Raw genomic sequence first — 17,231 nt, 5'->3', positions numbered from 1 at the left:
CCGTTCTTGCTGGTCACCCCGGGAGTAGAGCCACGGTAGATCTCATTGCTCAGAGATTTTGGTGGCCGGCTCTTCGTAAGTCGGTGGAGGGTTTTGTGGCTGCTTGTGAGACGTGCGCTCGCGCTAAGGTCCCTCGTTCACGGCCTTCAGGTCCCCTTCTCCCGTTACCCATACCTTCCCGTCCTTGGACACACCTCTCCATGGACTTTATCACGGATCTTCCTCGTTCCTCAGGGAAGTCGGTGATTCTGGTGGTGGTGGACCGTTTTAGCAAGATGGCTCATTTCGTACCCTTCCCTGGTTTACCCAGTGCTAAAACGTTGGCGCAAGCTTTTGTCGACCATATTGTTAAATTACATGGCATTCCCTCGGATATTGTTTTCGATAGAGGCACGCAGTTTGTGTCCAGATTCTGGAAGGCTTTCTGTTCTCGTCTGGGGGTTCGGCTGTCCTTCTCTTCTGCTTTTCACCCGCAGTCAAATGGTCAGACTGAGCGCGTCAACCAGAATCTGGAGACATATTTGTGCTGTTTTGTGGCAGAGAACCAGGAGGATTGGTGTTCATTTCTCCCTCTTGCTGAGTTTGCTCTGAACAACCGTCGTCAGGAATCTTCTGATAAGTCACCATTCTTTGGTGCATATGGGTTCCATCCGCAGTTTGGGACATTCTCGGGAGGGGCTCCCTCTGGTTTGCCTGAGGAGGAGAGATTTTCCTCGTCTTTGTCTACCATTTGGCAAAAGATTCAGAGTAATCTTAGAAAGATGAGTGAGAAATATAAGCGTGTGGCTGATAAGAGACGTATGCCTGGTCCGGACCTGAATGTGGGTGATCTGGTGTGGTTGTCTACAAGAAATATTAAACTGAAGGTTCCCTCCTGGAAATTGGGTCCCAAGTTTAGTGGCCCTTATAAAATGTTGTCAGTCGTCAATCCTGTTGCCTTCCGTCTTGATCTTCCACGGGTTTGGAAGATACATAATGTATTTCACAGGGCTCTTTTAAAACCATATGTCCAGCCCACGGTACCCTCCTCTTTGCCTCCTCCTCCGATTTTGGTTGATGGCAATCTGGAGTTTGAGGTTTCCAGAATTGTGGACTCTCGCATTGTCCGCGGTTCTCTTCAGTACCTCGTTCTTTGGAGGGGTTATGGTCCTGAGGAGAGGATGTGGGTTCCGGTGTCGGACATTAAAGCCACTCGCCTCATCAGGGCATTTCATAGGGCTCATCCTGAGAAGGTGGGTCCAGGGTGTCCGGAGTCCACCCGTAGAGGGGGGGGGGGGTACTGTCACTACCAGAGCTTTGAGACGTTCTCACAGCTCTGTTCCCACACCCCTGTGATGATGTCACTACTAGAGCTTGGAGGAGTTCTCTTCCCTGTTTCTCTGCCTCTGTGATGAGGTCTTTACTTTTGGTTTCCTTCCTCTCAGCTGTCCCTCCTGTGTTCGATTTCGCTGCCTTTAAATCACCCCTCTGTGACGCTTTGCGATCCACAGCGATACTAGGAAATCACAAATGCGCCATATTTCTCAATCACAAAGACAAAAGAGCCTTCACTAAGAATCTTCTCTTTCACTAAAGGAGTAACTCACAGATCAGAGGTACAATTAGCACCTTCTTGCCAAAAAATCTTCCTGCCCCATGCCAGGTTTAAGTACCCATCAATCTGGTATTCTCTTGACAGAACCTCATAAACCTGGTCTCTCTGCAGCCATAGTGTCTCCAATACCAGCAGGGGTCTCACACCTTTAGCCTGGGCAGCGAGCTTCAGAAGAAAAGGACAGATCCTTATCACACAGCTGGCTGGTACAGGAGGGAAGATGACCTGAAAGTCACCTCCAATCCATAAACTTCATATTCTTCCCATATTTTCCTAATATTTCATGGGTTATGGAAATGGGAAAGGAACCATCTTTTCAGAGATGGTTTTGGTTCTCCTAACCCACCTTCTAGGAAACCCGCGGACAAATCAGAGATTCCCGCTCTGAGATATAAAGGTTCTCGGGCACCCTGTATTATCTTCTAGTCGTATTTGTTATCAGATGATGCGTAAAATTGTACTGATTATCAATATCTACTATATTTCTTGATTGGACTTACGGGATATGGAGAAATGGGCAAAGCAAAGATGCTGCCAGATTTTCTCCCTATGGGGCAAAGGACTGCCCCTGTTCCAATTACCCAAGGCTGGACCTGAACGTGTCATAACCACTCCCCGCTTCAGAGTAGGTAAAAACAGTGACACACTCAGGTCCTGCGTCCTTCATCTACCATCTGACGTCGTCTAACATCTCGACCGCCCGCAGGGACACGGGCACCCCACCATCTTGGATTATTATTTCAAAGACTTTGCCTATTACTGGACACTACCACGGTAATTCTGAACTTACAGACATTCTATTCCCTTCCACCTCTAACTATTTCTATCCAAACCAATCTGTTCACCTGGCCGGTATATTTATCTGTCAGCTTTAATATATATATTTTTGTGTGTAGTTTTAGAATAAAAACTAACGATTTAATCGTTCCAGTTTTGCCCTTGTTACTTGATGACCTGATCTATGCTAAGAACTCTGTCCTCAGAAGACATACTACCAAATTGTGTTATTTTTATAAATTGTTAATGTACTAGCTAGGTTGCAAATAACCGTTTCGTCCCTTTAGGATTAGCTAGCCGGGGTCTCTTCGCCCCGATTCAATACGAAGAGTGGTGGCAGCAAATTAATTTGATTTCCAGCGTGAAATCTGTAATTTTATTTTTACCGATTGTACATACAATCGTGATTGCATCCTTTCTGGGCCCACCAACCAATCTTAAACGTCTTCTGTGCTCACAGTGGATTCGCCTTCAGGAGTCTCTAGTGGAGACCTGTATGGCAACTGTGGCATAGTACGACGGGATTGGCGGGTGGTCGTCACATTGGTGGCAGCTAGTGGGATAGCAGAACCCAAAACCAGGCAGAAGTCAGCTTTTGGGAGATCAGAGCACAAAGAACTGACAAATTCAGCTTTTTGCGCAATCATAACAATAGGACAGCGGTTACTTAGTATCCTGTCCTGCGGAACTTGTGTTCCGGGTGCAAAACGGTACACATTGATAGGAATAGATTGGTTTACATTTTCCCACCTTTTCTTTGCTATATCCTATTCTTTTTCTCTTCTTTTCTGAATGTCTGATTCAGTTCCAAATTACCTAAGTTGGTCTGTCGCCGACTTACAAGCCGTGTGTGAGTCACAAGGCATTGCCATTCTGAACAAAAATCGATCACAGCTGATCAAAGCTTTGACGGAGGGAGACGGCCAAGCGATGGAGGATTCCAATCCCGTGCGGGAGGCTTCGCTGCCCCTTCGTTCAACGTCACCCAGCATCGCCAGCTATGGGAGTGCTGATGTTGCTACTTCAGCTCCGGGTGATGCCGGTACCCTGGATAACAGCATGTCCACAGCCCCTGCTAACCCTCAGCAAGGAACAAGCAGCTCTGGACTGAACTTCACTGCCTTGGGCCCTATGAGCCAGCAGTTGTTACCAGGCCTGACTGGCGCGGATTTACGTTTTTACCTGGAGATGCAGCTCGAAAGAGAGGAGCGACAGCAGCAGTTCCAGCTTCAGAGAGAAGCGCTGCAGCACCAGCGTGCACTAGAACTGGCCCAAGTGAGACAGGCCGAGCGGTCTTCCTCTCCTAACACTCCTGCTGCAGGAGGCATTCCTCTACCCGTGGTCCCCAAAGCAAGGTTTCCAGTTATGGAGAAAAACGGGGACATTGATTTATATTTACGCTCGTTTGAGAGAGCGTGCCGCCAGTTCTGCATCCCTGAGGATCAGTGGGCTCTACACCTGACGCCTCAGCTGACTGGTAAAGCGCTGGATGCTTTTGCGGAACTACACACAGACCAAGATTGCGATTATCAGACTATCAAGGAGGCCATAATTGCTAAGTTCCAATTAACCCCTGAGGTTTACCGGAGAAAGTTCCGTGCCATCCAGAAAGGATCCACAGACTCTTACGCGGATGTCGCTAGCCGCTTAGGCACCACATTCCGCCAATGGACTAGAATTCTTAAAGAAAAGACTTATGCTAACCTTGAGGATTTGATGATCCATGACCAACTCCTTGCAATATGCCCTACAGATGTGAGACAGTTTGTGTTGGAGCGCAATCCCCAGTCTGTGAAAGAAGCTGCTGAGCTGGCAGACATGTTTGTCGCAACCCGGGTACCGGACATTCGCAAACCTGTGATGACGGACATCCGCAGGCCGGTGGTATCAGACATCCGCAAACCCCTGGTACCTGACAGCCGCAAAACTCCAGTACCCAACCAGGACAGAGCCATGTCCCAGAACTGGAGAGAAGGCAGGCCCACTGGCCCTGTGAACCGTGAGACAACCAGGCCCTGGTGTGAGCTGTGTCGCAGGCCCGGTCACACCAAGCAAACCTGTTACGCAGGGAAGCCGGCCCAACCTCCTAGCACCGCGACGACGCCAAGCCCTAAGGGGGCCAACGTTTCCACACCTACCTCATCTGCTGTATTGCTGGTCGGAGGACCCGATGTGCACCGCGGATCCCAGAATCACCAGCCTGTCACTGTGAACGGCCAGACTGTCATCGGGTTCCGTGATACCGGTGCAGATGTAACCTTGGTCCGTTCACATCTTGTTACGGAGAAGGATATCCTTCCAGGAAAGTACCTCGCTCTGACTGGAGTTGGGGGCACTCGCACTCATGTGGCCCAAGCCCAAGTCACCATTGATTGGGGAATGGGACGGCAAAAGCGGGTTGTTGGGGTCCTGGATGATATTCCCGTTGCCACAGTGCTTGGCACTGATTTGGGCACCCTTGTTTCCCATTACGAATACCCTGCAAGCGCGCAGGAGGCCCAAGCAGGACTCCCTGACCAAAACCAGGTACTGTACAGCCCTTTGGGGAAACAGGGAGACGGGGACACTTTGCCTGCTATTTCTACTGTCCCTAACGCACCTAGGGAGGTATCAGATTTAAATGTACAAGCAACCGAATGTCATTTGCCTACTTCTGCACCTGTCATTGCTGATCCGAATGCGTGTGTTAGTGTTAGCAATGGTGATATAAATGATGCTGTACCTGTTCTGGCCATTACACGTTCTATGGCCAGCCGCCTGAACTCAGAACTGACCGAAGGGACCCCCTCGGGCGATTCTGACCCTCAGGTGGATAACAATGCGAGAAAGACCTTTTCATGTGATGATGATGATGATTGTGTCACTGCGCTGGTAGACGCTTCCAGTGTCGCCAGTAACCTGGGCTCAGATGGGGCTGCGGGGACAGAACCAGCCGTCCCTCCACCCACCTCTGACCCCAGCATTGAAGGTAACTCTCCACAGCTGACCTCATACGTCACTGGTCAGCTGGAGGAGACCGGTGGCGCTGCATTCGTGCAGGCCTTAAAGGGTGACCCTAGTCTGGAGGCACTTAGGGCCCGAGCTGGCCAGCCTCCAGGGGAGGGCACTCCATATAAAATCTATTGGGAGAACGACCGACTGTACTGTGAAGCTGTACAGCCTACAAAAGGTGGCGCAGGTGAGAACACGAGACAGCTGGTACTCCCTAGGGAATTTCGGGCACAGGTGCTCAAAGCAGCCCACGACATTCCACTTGCAGGACATTTGGGTATCAGAAAGACCCACAAACGTGTTCAGAACCATTTTTACTGGCCCACGATGGGAACGGACATAACGAAGTACTGCCGATCGTGTACCACTTGCCAGAGGGTTAAGAAGGCTGGAGGACCCCGCAAAGCCCCTTTGCAGCCACTGCCCGTGATCACAGAGCCCTTCCAGAGAGTGGCAGTGGATATAATTGGTCCCCTTCCCATTCCTAGCAGTTCTGGCAAGCGCTACATCTTAACGGTCGTGGACTATGCCACCCGTTACCCAGAGGCGGTAGCACTGTCTTCCCTTAGGTCGGCCACGGTGGCAGACGCCTTGATCGGGATTTTCTCGCGTGTAGGTTTCCCCGCCGAGATGATCTCTGATCAGGGCTCCTGCTTCATGTTGGAGCTAATGGAAGCCCTCTGTGAGAGGATGCAAATCAAGCACACCACTTCCAGTGCGTATCACCCGCAAACCAACGGCCTTTGCGAACGTTTCAACGGAACGTTAAAGCAAATGCTGGCCACGTTCGTGGAATCGCAGGGGAAGGACTGGGAGCGGCACCTGCCTCATTTGCTGTTCGCTTACAGAGAAGTGCCACAGGAGTCCACTGGGTTCTCACCCTTTGAACTCCTATATGGACGAGATGTCCGAGGGCCCTTAAAACTGATTCGGGAGACCTGGGAGGGAAAAGGTGACCCCTCAGCAGTCTCCGTGGTTGAATATGTCCTAAAATTTCGGGACAAAATGGAGTCCCTCATGACCATAGTGACGGAAAATCTTGCAAAGGCACAGGCCAAACAGAAGGCTTGGTATGATCAGCATGCCAGAGAGCGGTCATACCCAGCAGGTCAGAAGGTATACGCCCTACTCCCTGTCAGGCAGAACAAATTGCAGGCTGCCTGGGACGAGCCATACACCATTCTGAAACAGGTGAACCCAGTCACTTACCTAGTGAGTCTCGGGGGTAAGCGACAGAAACTGTTCCACGTGAACATGTTAAAAGCACACGAGGAAAGGGAGCAGTATGTATTAGCAGTGTGTAGCCAGCTAGAACCCGAAGAGCCAGATCCACTGATAGACTTGCTAGCAGAGCTACGAGACGTGGCAGAGGATTGGAACATCAACCCCCACCTCTCGTACCCACAGAAGCTTCAGCTCACCACTCTCCTGAGTGCGCACAGCGCCACATTCTCAGGCATCCCTGGCCAAACCAACCTAGCAGCTCACCGAGTTGACACAGGGACCCACAAGCCCTTACGGCAGGGCCCCTATCGCACCTCACCCGAAGTGCAGGCTGAGATCAAACGAGAGATTGATGAGATGCTACAGTTAATGGTCATCCAGAAATCCTCTAGTCCATGGGCCGCCCCGGTTGTTTTAGTCCCCAAAAAGGACAAGACAACCCGGTTCTGTGTCGACTATCGGAGACGGAATGACATCACCATAACCGATGCGTATCCCATGCCTCGAATTGATGAATTGCTGGATCAGCTGGCGTCCGCCAGCTATCTAACAATCATGGACTTGAGCCGTGGATACTGGCAGATTCCGCTTGCGCCAGAGGCGAGAGCGAAATCCGCATTCATCACCCCTTTTGGCCTCTATGAGTTTACTCGTATGCCCTTTGGGATGAAGAATGCGCCCGCCACCTTTCAGCGGGCCATGAATGAACTGTTGGAAGGAATGCAAGGTTATGCCCTAGCCTATCCGGACGATATAGCCATATATAGTCCAACCTGGGAAGATCACCTTGATCATCTGTCACAGGTATTGGGAAGACTGTCCGCTGCCAATCTGACCATTAAGCCCAACAAATGTCAGATTGCCATGACAGAGGTTCAGTACTTAGGACACAGAGTAGGCAGCCAGACCCTGAAAGCTCAAATAGGGAGTTGGGATTGCTTTAGTCCCAGTCTTGCTGACCACTCCTTCCCCAATCTTCCAAAGGGGGGAGGTGTGACGCTTTGCGATCCACAGCGATACTAGGAAATCACAAATGCGCCATATTTCTCAATCACAAAGACAAAAGAGCCTTCACTAAGAATCTTCTCTTTCACTAAAGGAGTAACTCACAGATCAGAGGTACAATTAGCACCTTCTTGCCAAAGAATCTTCCTGCCCCATGCCAGGTTTAAGTACCCATCAATCTGGTATTCTCTTGACAGAACCTCATAAACCTGGTCTCTCTGCAGCCATAGTGTCTCCAATACCAGCAGGGGTCTCACACCTTTAGCCTGGGCAGCGAGCTTCAGAAGAAAAGGACAGATCCTTATCACACAGCTGGCTGGTACAGGAGGGAAGATGACCTGAAAGTCACCTCCAATCCATAAACTTCATATTCTTCCCATATTTTCCTAATATTTCATGGGTTATGGAAATGGGAAAGGAACCATCTTTTCAGAGATGGTTTTGGTTCTCCTAACCCACCTTCTAGGAAACCCGCGGACAAATCAGAGATTCCCGCTCTGAGATATAAAGGTTCTCGGGCACCCTGTATTATCTTCTAGTCGTATTTGTTATCAGATGATGCGTAAAATTGTACTGATGATCAATATCTACTATATTTCTTGATTGGACTTACGGGATATGGAGAAATGGGCAAAGCAAAGATGCTGCCAGATTTTCTCCCTATGGGGCAAAGGACTGCCCCTGTTCCAATTACCCAAGGCTGGACCTGAACGTGTCATAACCACTCCCCGCTTCAGAGTAGGTAAAAACAGTGACACACTCAGGTCCTGCGTCCTTCATCTACCATCTGACGTCGTCTAACATCTCGACCGCCCGCAGGGACACGGGCACCCCACCATCTTGGATTATTATTTCAAAGACTTTGCCTATTACTGGACACTACCACGGTAATTCTGAACTTACAGACATTCTATTCCCTTCCACCTCTAACTATTTCTATCCAAACCAATCTGTTCACCTGGCCGGTATATTTATCTGTCAGCTTTAATATATATATTTTTGTGTGTAGTTTTAGAATAAAAACTAACGATTTCATCGTTCCAGTTTTGCCCTTGTTACTTGATGACCTGATCTATGCTAAGAACTCTGTCCTCAGAAGACATACTACCAAATTGTGTTATTTTTATAAATTGTTAATGTACTAGCTAGGTTGCAAATAACCGTTTCGTCCCTTTAGGATTAGCTAGCCGGGGTCTCTTCGCCCCGATTCAATACGAAGAGTGGTGGCAGCAAATTAATTTGATTTCCAGCGTGAAATCAGTAATTTTATTTTTACCGATTGTACATACAATCGTGATTGCATCCTTTCTGGGCCCACCAACCAATCTTAAACGTCTTCTGTGCTCACAGTGGATTCGCCTTCAGGAGTCTCTAGTGGAGACCTGTATGGCAACTGTGGCATAGTACGACGGGATTGGCGGGTGGTCGTCACATTCCAGGAGGATTGGTGTTCATTTCTCCCTCTTGCTGAGTTTGCTCTGAACAACCGTCGTCAGGAATCTTCTGATAAGTCACCATTCTTTGGTGCATATGGGTTCCATCCGCAGTTTGGGACATTCTCGGGAGGGGCTCCCTCTGGTTTGCCTGAGGAGGAGAGATTTTCCTCGTCTTTGTCTACCATTTGGCAAAAGATTCAGAGTAATCTTAGAAAGATGAGTGAGAAATATAAGCGTGTGGCTGATAAGAGACGTATGCCTGGTCCGGACCTGAATGTGGGTGATCTGGTGTGGTTGTCTACAAGAAATATTAAACTGAAGGTTCCCTCCTGGAAATTGGGTCCCAAGTTTAGTGGCCCTTATAAAATGTTGTCAGTCGTCAATCCTGTTGCCTTCCGTCTTGATCTTCCACGGGTTTGGAAGATACATAATGTATTTCACAGGGCTCTTTTAAAACCATATGTCCAGCCCACGGTACCCTCCTCTTTGCCTCCTCCTCCGATTTTGGTTGATGGCAATCTGGAGTTTGAGGTTTCCAGAATTGTGGACTCTCGCATTGTCCGCGGTTCTCTTCAGTACCTCGTTCTTTGGAGGGGTTATGGTCCTGAGGAGAGGATGTGGGTTCCGGTGTCGGACATTAAAGCCACTCGCCTCATCAGGGCATTTCATAGGGCTCATCCTGAGAAGGTGGGTCCTGGGTGTCCGGAGTCCACCCGTAGAGGGGGGGGGGGGGTACTGTCACTACCAGAGCTTTGAGACGTTCTCACAGCTCTGTTCCCACACCCCTGTGATGATGTCACTACTAGAGCTTGGAGGAGTTCTCTTCCCTGTTTCTCTGCCTCTGTGATGAGGTCTTTACTTTTGGTTTCCTTCCTCTCAGCTGTCCCTCCTGTGTTCGATTTCGCTGCCTTTAAATCACCCCTCCTCCTTTGTAGAGGTGCGGATTATACTCTTCATTTTGAGCTGTATCTCTCGCTTGAGTGTCTTCACCTGTGTGACTTCTCTTCACTAGATCTGTGTTCTGCTGATGCAAGCACTTCGGATATCGTCTGCGGACTTTGGATCTGTTTTCACTGCGGCTGCAGCACCTCAGTTAAGTGTTCATACATTGTGTGTTTCTGTTTCACTTGCTGACTGGATCCGAGGCGACCCCGGTTCCGTCCATATACTGAGCAGGGCACCGGTGGCCGTGCCCCTTCCATTATTGTAGGGGTTTCAGCGGTCTTCAGCCTCAGGTACGCGGGCATGTCTGAATCCACTATTTGGATCCGGACATGGGTATAGCAGCTTAGGGAGAGCTTTTAGGGTCTGGCAGGGGTCACCCTTTATCCTCCCTAGTTTGGGTCCGGTCAGTTGCTATTCTATGTGTACGCTCTTGTTGCTCACTTACAGCCGTGACAGTGGGATAATATATATATATATATATATATATGTATATATGAATTTCTGTCTGTTCTTTATGCACAGCCAAACGACTGGACAGATCTGCACCAAATTTGGCACATAGGTACATCGGGGTGTCGGGGAAGGTTTTAGACTGGGTCTTCGCTCTTTAGAACATACCATTCCTGAGATATTCCCCAAAAAATTATTACCCAACAGGAGCTCACAGCTTTATTGTATTGTTGTTGTTGTTCGTCCATCGTTTTTGATGAGGACCTTGACAGTGATGAGCGGCAGGGGCAATATTCAAATTCGCGATATTTCATGAATATTTGGGTGAATATTCGTCATATACTCGCGAATTCGAGATCTCCAGTCATTATTTTCTTGATTGTGAAAATCAGCAATTGGAAAATTAGTGATAAAATTCTCAATACGAAAATTCGCGATCAACATTACTCCTATAGGCAATTTTCCTATGTTGCTAAGTGCTGATATTCGCAATAAATTCAGTAAATTCACAATAAATTCGCAATTAGAATATTCGTGATTACGAATATATAGTACTATATTCTAAATATTCGCAAATTCTCGAAGTGGCGATATTCATCATTAAAATTCACGTTTTAAATATTCGCGCTCAACACTAGACCTTGACATCTGATAGATAGATAGATCTTCGGCCATTAGCAATGTATCCTTAGATGGCTAATAAGGCCTATGTTAGCATTAAATGTTTTGTTACATACTGAACAGACAAATATGGATGTTTTTGTTTCATCATTTGCATTTGCAGCTTTATGTTTACGAAGTGTACGCTTCTGCCGTGCTAGGATTGTCCTTCTGGATTCGTATGTCTGGCAACCATGATGGATCAGGGAACGCCATGTATAACGATCATGCGCCAGAGATTCCCATTAGGTAAAGTTGATATCCAGGGACTTGAGAGAGGCTTTCAGTGTATCTTTATATAGCTTCTTTTGCCCCTTATGTGATCACTTAGCCTTGGACAGCTTACTATAGAAGATCTGTCTAGGGATGCGATGGTCTGGCATCCTTACGACTTGGCCTGCCCAGCGCACCTGGGCTTTCATCAATAAGGTGAAAAATTATGGTAAGCCTGCTCTGGAGAAGACTTCTGTACCTGGCAACTTATCCTGTCACTAGATCCTCATGAGTCTACGGAGGCAAGTCATATGAAAGTGGTTCAGCTGTCTAGCATGTCTGTAGAGGTCACTGTTAAGGGGTAGATCACTGTGGAGGGCTACTAGAAAGGGTGCATGCCACTGTGGAGGTCACTATTAAGGGGGCGCGATACTGTGGAGGTCAGTGTTAAGGCGGTGGGGTGCTGTAGAGGTCATTGTTAACGAGATGGGTGCTGCGGAGCTCACAGTTAAGGTGGGGGAGTACTGTGGAGGTCAATGTTAAGGTGGTGCGGTGCTGTAGAGGTCACTGTTAAGGGGGCGGGCTTGTAAAGTTCATTGGTAAGGGGTGGGCCGCTGTGCAGGTTACTGTTGAGGGGGCAGTGCGCGGTAGAGGTTACTTTAAAGGGGATGGGGCATTGTGGGGTGACTGTTAAGTGGGCGGATCACTGTGTAGGTCGGTGTAAAGGGGGATGGGCACTCTTAAGTTCACAGTTAAGTGGGTGGGGTTCTGTGGAGGTAACTGTTAAGGCAGCGTGCTGCTGTGGAAGTCATTGTTAAGGGGGCAGACCTCTGTGGAGGTCACTGTTAAGGGGGCGGGCTGCTGTGAAGGTCAAAAGTTAAGGAGGTGGGCTGCTGTGGAGGTCAATGTTAAGGGAAAGGGTGCTGTGGAGGTCAAAGTTAAGGGGGTGGGCTGCTTTTGAGTTCAGTATTAAGAGGGCGGGGTGCTGTAGAGGTCACTGTTATGGAGAACACTGTGGATATATTTTAACCTAACACACTGTGGAGGGTCAGTGTAAATGGGACTAGCTGCTGTGGAGGACACTGTTATGAGGGCAGGGGTTTGGTAAGGTCACAGTTAACTGGATGGGGCACTGTGGAGGTCAATGTTAAAGGGGCGGAGTGCTGTGGAGATAAGTATTAAGAGGGCAGGGTGCTGTACAGGTGACTGTTATGGAGAACACTGTGGATATCTTTTAACCTAACACATAAACATTAAATGAAATAGTCAAATTATACCCATGCGAAGCCCGGTCATCCTGCTAGTCTTTTATCTCTTATATACATACAAAATTAATTTCTGTCTGTCTCTGTCTGTCTGGACTTTCTTTATGCGCGACCAAATGACTGGACCGATCTTCACCAAATTTGACACACAGGTACATCAGGTATCCGGGTCTCAGCTCTCTAGGAAGTACCATTCCTGAGGTATTCCCAAAAAATGAGCCCCCCCCCCAATACAAGCCTGCAAGTCTTTCTCTTCAAATCCCAACTGCCATAAACAAAGTTTTACTCAAGGTTTCCATAACAACCCAGCCATTTATCTTTACTGCATAAAGGGGTGGGTACTGTGGAGGTCACTGTTTTTAAAGGGACAGGCACAGTGAAGGTCACTGTTCTTAAAGAGGCGGGCACAGTGGAGGGCACAGTTATTAAATGGGTGGGCACTGTGGAGGTCACTGTTATTAAAGGGGCGAGCTCCATGAAGGTTCCTGTTAAAGGGGCGGTCACTGTGAAAGTCACTGTTAAAGGGGTGGTCACTGTGAAAGTCACTGTTAAAGGGGCAGTCACTGTGAAAGTCACTGTTAAAGGGGCGGTCACTGTGAAAGTCACTGTTAAAGGAGCGATAACAATGAAAGTCACTGTTAAAGGGGCGGTCACTGTGAAAGTCACTGGTAAAGGGGTGGCCACTGTGTCACTGTAAAAATCACTGTTAAAGAAACGGCCACTGTTAAAGGGGCGGGCACTGTGCAAGTCACTGTTAAAGGGGTGGTCACTGAAAGTCACTGTTAAAGGGGCGGTCACTATGAAAGTCACTGCTAAAGGGGCGGTCACTGAAAGTCACTGTTAAAGGGGCGGTCACTGTTAAAGTCACTGTTAAAGGGGCGGTCACTATGAAAGTCACTGTTAAAGGGGCAGTCACTGAAAGTCACTGTTAAAGGGGCGGTCACTATGAAAGTTACTGTTAAAGGGGCGGTCACTGAAAGTCACTGTTAAAGGGGTGGTCACTGTGAAAGTCACTGTTGAAAGTCACTGTCAAAGGGGCAGTCACTGTCAAAGTCACTGTTAAAGGGGCTGTCACTGTCAAAGTCACTGGCAAAGGGGCGGTCACTATGAAAGTCACTGCTAAAGGGGCGGTCACTGAAAGTCACTGCTAAAGGGGCGGTCACTGAAAGTCACTGTTAAAGGGGCGGTCACTGTTAAAGTCACTGTTAAAGGGGCGGTCACTATGAAAGTCACTGTTAAAGGGGCAGTCACTGAAAGTCACTGTTAAAGGGGTGGTCACTGTGAAAGTCACTGTTGAAAGTCACTGTCAAAGGGGCAGTCACTGTCAAAGTCACTATTAAAGGGGCTGTCACTGTCAAAGTCACTGGCAAAGGGGCGGTCACTGTCAAAGTCACTGTTAAAGGGGCAATCACTGTAAAAGTCACTGTTAAAGGGGCGATCACTGTGAAAATCACTGTTAAAGGGGCAGGCACTATTAAGGGGACGGGCACTGTGAAGGTTATTGTTAAAGGGGCAGGCACTGTAGAGGTCAATGTTAAAGGGGTGGCCACTGCAGAAGTCAATGTGAAAGGGGCGGGCACTGTGGAGGTCATTTTTAAAGGGGCAGGTACTGTAGAGGTCACTGTTATGGGGGAAACTGTCAATATCTTTTTACGACACACGGAAACATAAAATGAAATAGATGAAAAATACCCGTGCGAAGCCGGGTCCTTCTGCTAGTATTTATATAAAAATTAGTTTCTGTCTGTCTGTTCTTTATGCGCGACCAAACGACTGGACCGATCTGCACCAAATTTGGAACATCGGGTGACCAGGAAGGTTTTAGACCATGTCTCAGCTCTCTAGGACATACCGTTTCTGAGACATTCCCCAAAAATACAAATATGGCATCATCACATGACCTGCATTGGCCAATAGAAGTCTGCAGGCCATACACACAGTCACATGACCCGCAGGTCCTTCAGTTTCGACATGCACAGAGTTTTACACCAGGTTTCCATAACAACTCAGCCATTTTTCTTCACTGCTGTAGGTCACCTTTAAAGGAGCAGGGCGCTGTGGATGACACTGTTAAGAGAGCAGAGTGCTGTGGAGGTCACAGTTAAGAGGACGGTCCACTATGAACGTCAGTGTTAAGGGGCAGGGTGCTGTAGAAGTCACTGTTAAGGGGACTGGGTGTTAGGGAAGTCACATTTTAAGGCAATGGAGCATGGTGGAGGTCACTTTTAAGGGCGCTGGTTATTGTGGAAATCACTGTTAAGGAGACAGGATACTTTGGAGGTCACTGTTAAAGGGGCAGGCGTTGTGGAGGTCACTTGTAAGGCAGCGGGGTACTGTGGAAGTTACTGTTAAAGGGGTGGGCGCTGTGGAGGTTACCGTTAAGGGGGCAGGGCACAGTGGAAGTCAATGTTAAGGGGTGGGCTGCTGTGGAGGTCACTGTTAAGGCATTGGCGTACTGTGGAATTCACTGTTAAAGGGGCGGGTGCTGTGGAGGTTATTGTTAAGGGGAAGGACACCATTGAATTCAATGTTAAGGAGTGGGCTTCTGTGGAGGTCACCGTTAAGGCATCAGGGTACCGTGGAAAAACCTGCTAAAGGGGCAGGTGCTGTGGAGGTTACTGTTAAGGAGGCAGGTCACTGTGGAGTTCTCTCTTAAGGGGCAGGCCGCTGTGGGGGGTCATTGTTTAGACAGTGGGGTATTTTGGAACTCATTGTTAAAGGGGCAGGTGCTGTTGAGGTTACTGGTAAGGGGCAGGGAACTGTGGAGGTCACTTTTCAGGGGGCAGGCCGCTGTGGAGGTCACTATAAAGGCAGCGGACTACTGTGGAATTCACAGTTAAAGGGGCGGTTACTGTGAAGGTCTCTGTTAAGGGGTTGGGGTACTGTGAAGGTGACTGTTAAAGGGGCGGTGCTGTGACGGTCACTGTTAAGGGGCAGGGCACTGTGGAGGTCACTGTTAAGGGGTGGGGCGGTGTGAGGGGCTCCCTGTTAAGGAGATAGGCCAATGTGGAGGTCACAGTTAAGAGCACTACTTTCACCGTTTATTACTCGGTCATGCAACTTACCACCCAAATGAATTTTACCTCCTTTTCTTCTCACTAATAGAGCTTTCATTTGGTGGTATTTCATTGCTGCTGACATTTTTACTTTTTTTGTTAATAATCGAAATTTAACGATCGTTTTGCAAAAAAATGACATTTTTCACTTTCAATTGTAAAATTTTGCAAAAAAAATGACATTCATATATAAATTTTTCGCTAAATTTATTGTTCTACATGTCTTTGATAAAAAAAATGTTTGGGTAAAAGTTATGGCGTTTACAAACTATGGTACAAAAATTAGAATTTCCGCTTTTTGAAGCAGCTCTGACTTTCTGAGCACCTGTCATGTTTCCTGAGGTTCTACAATGGCCAGACAGTACAAACACCCCACAAATGGCCCCATTTCGGAAAGTAGACACCCTAAGGTATTCACTGATGGGCATAGTGAGTTCATAGAAATTTTTATTTTTTGTCACAAGTTAGCGGAAAATGATGATTTTTTCATTATTTTTTTCTTACAAAGTCTCATATTCCACTAACTTGTGACAAAAAATAAAAACGTCCATGAACTCACTATGCCCATCACAAAATACCTTGGGGTGTCTTCTTTCCAAAATGGGGTCACTTGTGGGGTAGTTATACTGCCCTGGCATTCTAGGGGCCCAGATGCGTGAGAAGAAGTTTACAATCAAAATCTGTAAAAAGTGACCGGTGAAATCCGAAAGGTGCTCTTTGGAATGTGTGCCCCTTTGCCCACCTAGGCTGCAAAAAAGTGTCACACATCTGGTATCGCCGTACTCAGGAGAAGTTGGGGAATGTGTTTTGGGGTGTCATGTTACATATACCCATGCTGGGTGAGAGAAATATCTTGGCAAAAGACAACTTTTCCCATTTTTTTATACAAAGTTGGCATTTGACCAAGATATTTATCTCACCCAGCATGGATATATGTAAAATGACACCCTAAAACACATTGCCCAACTTCTCCTGAGTACGGTGATACCAGATGTGTGACACTTTTTTGCATCCTAGGTGGGCAAAGGGGCACACATTCCAAAGAGCACCTTTAGGATTTCACCGGCCATTTTTTACAGATTTTGATTTCAAACTACTTCGAACACATTAGGGCCCCTAAATTGCCAGGGCAGTATAACTACCCCAAAAGTGACCCCATTTTGGAAAGAAGACACCCCAAGGTATTCCGTGAGGGGCATGGCGAGTTCCTAGAATTTTTAATTTTTTGTCACAAGTTAGTGGAATATGAGACTTTGTTAGAAAAAAAAAACAACATCATATTCCGCTAACTTGTGACAAAAAAAAAAAAAAAATCTAGGAACTCGCCATGCCCCTCATGGAATACCTTGGGGTGTCTTCTTTCCAAAATGGGGTCACTTGTGGGGTAGTTATACTGCCCTGGCAATTTAGGGGCCCTAATGTGTGCGAAGTAGTTGGAAATCAAAATCTGTAAAAAATGACCTGTAAAATCCTAAAGGTGCTCTTTGGAATGTGTGCCCCTTTGCCCACCTAGGCGGCAAAAAAGTGTCACACATGTGGTATCGCCGTACTCAGGAGAAGTTGGGTAATGTGTTTTGGGGTGTCATTTTACATATACCCGTGCTGGGTGAGAGAA

The sequence above is a fragment of the Bufo gargarizans genome, chromosome 5, assembly GCF_014858855.1.
Source record: "Bufo gargarizans isolate SCDJY-AF-19 chromosome 5, ASM1485885v1, whole genome shotgun sequence".
Classification (NCBI taxonomy): Eukaryota; Metazoa; Chordata; class Amphibia; order Anura; family Bufonidae; genus Bufo; species Bufo gargarizans.
Note: the sequence above shows the minus strand (reverse complement) of the source record.